This window comes from Scophthalmus maximus, chromosome 22 (assembly GCF_022379125.1).
Source record: "Scophthalmus maximus strain ysfricsl-2021 chromosome 22, ASM2237912v1, whole genome shotgun sequence".
NCBI lineage: Eukaryota > Metazoa > Chordata > Actinopteri > Pleuronectiformes > Scophthalmidae > Scophthalmus > Scophthalmus maximus.
In genome coordinates, this window is record NC_061536.1 from 13,710,835 (window position 1) to 13,717,500 (window position 6,666).

At 45.8% G+C, this 6,666-nt stretch overlaps 1 protein-coding gene across 1 annotated transcript in view; it reads left to right on the top strand.

Annotated features, from left to right (window-relative positions):
• Positions 1 to 189: 189 nt before the first annotated feature.
• The window catches only part of LOC118292337 (protein shisa-6-like), a 34,640-nt gene continuing 28,163 nt past the window's right edge, over positions 190 to 6,666 (top strand). Inside the window, exons 1-3 of the mRNA XM_035621224.2 lie at positions 190 to 230; positions 906 to 1,040; positions 5,471 to 5,612. The gene's annotated coding sequence lies outside the window, so the exon portion shown is untranslated. The remainder of the gene's footprint in view (positions 231 to 905; positions 1,041 to 5,470; positions 5,613 to 6,666) is intronic.

Here is a 6,666-nt window from a genome sequence, read left to right on the forward strand (position 1 = left end):
GACGGCGCTAACCTTTCCCAGGATTCGTTGCACGCTGGTGGCGGAGCTAGCTATGCAGTGAGCACGGCCTTTAAAGAAACTAACGATGTAAAGGTAAGATGGTGATGGGAAATCTTTCAACCACAAAATGCCTACAATGTAGAATGAACCGTCTCTTTTCAGGTCGGCCTTCGGAGGACGTGACCTGGACTGGGACGCAGCTCCTGACGAGGCTCATGCACAGAGTTGAGGTCAGGAAGTCAAAGAAAACACACGTGATACACAAGCTTTTTGGATTCAGTGGGAATTTCACTTTTCCAGGATAATATTGTCGCAGATGTCCGTCGCGATTAAACCAGAAAATTCATGAATAAAAAAACGCTTGTTGTAAATTCCACAACTTGTGGAAGTTTTCTTTAGAACCGAGGGTCTATCAGATGTTCATGGGACCGTTCTGTGGGAATCCATTAGAGCAATTCATGGATTAGTAATCGACTACTAAATGAACCGTTACATGTGAACATTTTCTGGTTTCTTTGCGCCTCTATGACAGTAAACTAAATATCTTTGGTGTGTGAACAAATAAAACCCCATCATCTCGGGGTTTGAGGGCGACCGCATTATGTGGCACAGTATGGAACAATAAAGCTTTCATGAAGCTTTAGTGGGAGCGGCAGTGAGAGTACTTCCTGTCAGCTTCTCGGGGAAAAGCCATTAGCAGGAGCTGCGTTTGGCTCAAGGTCGATGTAAAGTCCTTTTATTCACACGCTTTCCATCTGTGCTGCTCATTGGCTCCAATTTACGCTGCAGCTCAGAGATCACCTGTAACATCTCCCACTTTGACAGTTTTTAATTGAGATTTATAAATTCAATCATAAAACAAATATACTTTGAGATGCAACAGACAACTTTCATGCCCTTTCCAGGTGGTTTTACGGTTCGGACGCTGTCGTAAAGACGATGCAGCAGCAAGACGCCTTGAAGACAAAGGGACTTTTGCTCCGAGGCTCCTGAGGAAGTTGTCAACACCACATTGGAGACTAACGGAGGAGAGGAAAGAAGTATGTTCACTGCTTTTCTCGTTTATTGTTGAAATGTTTCCGGGGAAATCGTGTCCTGGTGTCCAAGACAATAACGTGGTAAAAACAAGGGACCCCACATACGATGGTGTTGTTTTTCTATCGCGATTACACTGGCATCAGTTTGACCATCATAATGACAAGTTTGAGCCAAAAAGTTGTCTATTCCCCAAATAAATTGAAACTTTTGGTTTTTTAACATTTAAAATAAATATTTGAAGGAGTCGTCAGAATGGGACCGACACAATGGGTCTTCAGATGTAGCGTCTGAAGGAGGCGGCCCCTGGTGCCACACAGCTCCTGTTATCCACTGGTGTTGTCAACAATGGCCAACATGGCCCCCGTGAACCCGTCTCCTCACTTTAAACTTCCGAAGGAGAAGTGGCGGCGTCTCTCTTTCCTTGTTTCCCATCATCGATCTAGTGTGGTGACGCATGTATTAAAACATTAAAATACATAAATAAATGCACGTTGTTCGTGGCAGACGTTAAAATGGCCGACTCCTTAAATAGACATGGAAGTTTTTCACACGTTCACGGCGACCAGGGTTTAATGATGTTGCTGAAGGGCACCTGAGCAGTATCACCCCACCAAACACACACACACACACACACACACACACACTCACACACACACACACACACAGACAAACACACACACACACACACACACACACACACACACACACACACACACACACACACACACACCCATCCCCTGCCTCACCTCGGGGCTACCGCCGTCCCACTTATTTACTCTCCCTGCTTTCATGTTTCGTGAGCCTGAGCGACTTGTTTACTCCTCACACGGTCTTTACCTCGTGTAAACTGCAGCGCGACATATGGAGATGTGCCGCCATATGCTCGTGTTTGGCTGTTTCGGCAGTGCGAAAGCTGAGAGAGACTCTAGCTCTCGCTCTTTCTTCTTCTTGGATGACTGGCTGCATGTTCGCCACATCTTAACTTGACTTAACCCCGGTCAACGCCTGCAGATGTTTTTTCGGAGGGCGGTGCTGTCTCAACTCACGAAGTGTACACGTGTGTGTGTGTGATGTCTTTGACAGGTGAGAGGAAATATTCCAGACATTTGTAAATGAAACGTGAGACCTGAGAATGAGCTGAATTCAATACGTTCTAAGACCTGCACAGACACTGTCATCCAGCTGTCGCCACATGAACTCACATCGAACACAAAGCTCCTTTGTGCTCTGACGCTTTGGACGGCGTTGGTACCTTCGGGTTGTGTGTGTGTGTGTGTGTGCGTGTGCGTCCATGTGTTTGCTAATGTGTGAGAGTGACGCATTCTCTTCTGGCCAGAGGACACTTTGACTCATCCCTGTCTGTTGACTGTACTGAGGTCTGGCAGGTCGACCACTGAGAGCAACGCTGCTCCGACTGCAGCGTCAAATGCACCCCCTCTTTCCCTCCCTCCTTCCCTTCCTCCCTTCCTCCCTTCCTCCCTTTCTCCCTTCCTCCCTCCTTCCCTTCCTCCTTCCCTTCCTTCCTTCCTCCATCCTTCCCTTCCTCCCTCCTTCCCTTCCTCCCTTCCTCCCTTCCTCCCTTCCTCCATCCTTCCCTTCCTCCATCCTTCCCTTCCTCCCTCCTTCCCTTCCTCCCTTCCTCCCTTCCTCCCTCTTGCCCTGGAGGAAGTGATGTAAAGGATGAACACAATGAGGAGAAAAACAAGAGGAACGTAATTTTTGTTTTCTTTTTTGAAACTGAAATAGTTCTACTCCTGCTCTTTTTCTTTTGCGAGTCAACAAGTTTCAGATTTTAGTAGTAGAACTCTGAATGCTGTATCTGTTGTGACAAAAAAGACACACAAATATTGTAATCAATAAAAAAAAAGCAAATCAATTTGACTCCTAATTTTGAAGAACAGTCATTTCTGCCTCTTGAACCTCGCAGCATGCTGGCGTTCAGGCAGGGGCGCCATCTTGGCTTTGTCCTACATTCACACTTGATGCTTATCCGTTCTTACGTGTTACCATGGAGACAAGCGCTGGAGGTGGTGGTGCTGAAGCAAACTCTGGGAAAACAAATGCCCCGAGAAAGTTTCCCAGTCTCCCGGTATCACACTCTGAGCTCCTGGAGGCTCTGCGTCTGCTCTCTGCGTCTGCTCTCTGCGTCTGCTCTCTGCGTCTGCTCTCTGCGGCTGCTCTCTGCGTCTGCTTTCTGCGGCTGCTCTCTGTGGCTGCTCTCTGCGTCTGCTCTCTGCGGCTGCTCTCTGCTCTCTGCGTCTGTTTCTACGTCTGCTTTCTGCGTCTGCTCTCTGCGTCTGCTCTCTGCGTCTGCTTTCTGCGGCTGCTCTCTGCGTCTGCTCTCTGCGGCTGCTCTCTGCGTCTGTTTCTGCGGCTGCTCTCTGCGGCTGCTCTCTGCGTCTGCTCTCTGCTCTCTGCGTCTGTTTCTGCGGCTGCTCTCTGCGTCTGCTCTCTGCGTCTGCTCTCTGCGTCTGCTCTCTGCTCTCTGCGTCTGCTCTCTGCGTCTGCTCTCTGCTCTCTGCGGCTGCTCTCTGCGTCTGTTTCTGCGGCTGCTCTCTGCGGCTGCTCTCTGCGGCTGCTCTCTGCGGAAGCTTCGAAAACTAATCCGTCCTCGTCGTCTGCGAGGGATTCCTCATGTCCTTTTACCTTCATGAGACCGTGGAACTAGACTCGGCCACACAACTTCACGCCAGAGAAATAAAAGAAGAACCTGCTCTGACAAATTGAAAGTAAAGACGATTGCCAATCATCTGGAAGTCGTGACTTTCATTGTTTTTTTTATATCGGTGTTGGCTTTTCTCTCTCTGTCAGTACCTTCACATTTCAGTTTTGCTGCATGACGTTAGCCGCCTGCTCGCTCGCTAAACTGCTGCTGTTCTGCTGTTTAACGTCATTCAATTTAAGTATTTAAATTAATTCAATTCATCACTCAGGTCTGATTTGCTCTTTCAAAAGGAAACAAAAGTGCATATTCAACGTGACACGGACAATCATTACCGCCACAAATAAAGAACAACGAACAATTAAAACTGTTAAAAAAGGTGATTACATGATATTGATATCAATATCTAACGAAGAATTGATATATCAGACCACTCTTGTATCTGTAAACGTACAGATGACAGGGATCATTCTCCCATAATCCCCAGCAGCAGTCACACTGAGGCCAGGAACCCTCTGGGGAACGGGACGGATCCCACTGTCAGCAGGAGAGAGTGGGGGAGGCGGAAAGAAAACCAATCAGGTGTCCACCTCGAACGTCGTGCTGTCGGCTGCACGAGACCCGGGAGTCTGACCCTCGTCGTCTAATCAGAGCGGTCCCTCCTCGTCCTCCGCCGTCGGTCGGACTGAATCCCCAAGGGGATCATTAAAGGTTCATCTCTTCAAGAACAAGCTCACATCCCGCTCCCCCTCCCCTCTGAATCATATCTGCTGGGTTACATCTTCCTCCTCCACACGCTCTAATTTTGCTCATGAAAAAGAACGCTCTCTCTGTTGGGCCTTTTTCTCTTTTTCTATCTTTCTGTTGTTACAGAAGCGTCGTTCTCCACCTCACCTCCTCACCGATGGCGATCCAGAACCTTTCTCTGCTGCTGTATTTTCTGAAAGATGCTGAACCGAGTTTGTGCCTCACGCGTTTCTTTACATGGCACCTTCTTCCTCCCCTCAACTGAAAAATAGAACATAACTGAACGATTTTGAGGATTATGAGGATGGTTCTCCTGGTGTGACGGAATAATTACATTTCGGATACAGTGGCCAGGAAGTGTAGTTGGGGGGAGGGTCGTCTGGAAGACCCTGATGAACCTGCTGCCAAATTTACAATTTAATGTACGATTTCTAGGAACTTAAATTGTCCATTTCTTCCAACACCTGTGTGTAGAGTCTCTCTGGAGGTCGTGTTTTGGTATCAGTTTACCTTGAAAGATTTCAAATCGTTTTCTAGAAGAAGGTTTTTGGTCACGTCGTGGTCTGAGGACGACTTATGTTTCAGCCTCGTCATTCATTATTGAGGAATCCTGTAAATGATTTACGATGACAAGTGAAACCAAAACTGTGGAGATGGTTTCAATGACTTGTTTGAAGACAAAATCTCCTCATGCGTGTTGAAGTGTCTTCGCTCGTGCAGAAAACACATGGAGAAAACCAAATAAATATTTGATTGTGTGTTCTGCACAGAATTGATCTCCAGTGGTGTATTGATTGTAAATCCAGTGGAAGTATTGATCTATTGATACTTTAAGCTCTTGTTATGAAGCTTCACTGCAGACAGGCTAAAACACAAATCTGTTAAATTGCGTCTGCAGGGACCTCTTCTGACTTTACAATGACATTAATCATATTTTTCATCTGCTATTCTCTAATAATCAGTCTTGTGTTTTTCTCTGTTGAGCTGTGATGTGCGTACGTTAATGTGAAACACATATTAAAGCTTTTGCAGAGTCGTCTTTGGTGAGGGAACAGCTGGCGAACGGTCGGGTTGATGTGTGCCAACTCCTCTGGCTATTTCTGCAGAGACCAACGTGTAGCTGCCTCCATCTGCAGTTCCTCCACAGCGTCTCTGCTGAACTCAGGTCAGCGCTCGTCTCTCCACCGGAAAACCAACGGCTCGGAATTAAATATTCAGCCGCATGAAAGGCGTGCGGTGGAGATTTAACCGGTTCGTAACGAGTTGACATTGATACGCTCACATGCTGGAGATTATCCACCACTTTGGGTCTTTGACAGCTAATAGTTTGGTATAAATGGTTCAAATAAGAACAGTAAAATCTAGATTCAAGACAAAACCTCAATAACCACTGAGGACACTGAGGTCTTGTCCTTCGTATATTAGGGTAAGTCAAGGTTTTTGCAGCTTGTTACCAGATGGATGGATGGATGGACTTTGTTGTTTCCAGTGTTCCAGCTGAGGGTATCAGTCACAAAACACCCTAACCCTAAAAATATAAGAACTGCAAAAGTATAAAAGAATAAGGAATATAATTATACAAATATACATAAAGTAGTGAAAGTATTTGCAATCCGATAGCAGTAATGTGCATGTGAAGGTGATCTGTGTTAAATATCATTCTCGATCGTGGACAGACCTTTAGTTATTTCTTACAGATTGTCTTTCTTCTGGGAAAATGACGGAATAGTAATATTTGTCACTATACTAGTTGGTCCCTTAACATCCCCCCCTAAAAAAGCCAACGTGTGAGGACTCGTGATCCTACTGTAAAAAAAGAATTCCTGGCTACTTCCCTGGTTGTACTTATTCAACTGTAAGATAAACTGTGAGACACATTTGGCTTTGAAATAAAGTATTCATCTGCATAAGCATGAATAAATAAAGTGCTTAAAGTGAAATCCATTTTCATGTTGGCCACGGAGGAACCGAGGGGACGGCATGACGGGGTTCTGATATTTAATATATCAGCCAAAAGGTAATACGAAGATATCCAAATAAGAAATATCATCTATATTTCCTGGTTTGCCTGTAATCTTTCACAAGACCAACGCACATCAATGAAAAATATCAACGGACAAACCTCAAAGTATGACAATAAAACAAAGACTGAAATGTTCGTCTGCATGATGAGTAAAGGATTAATGTTTTTATGGGACGTCGCTGGTGAAACCACAGTG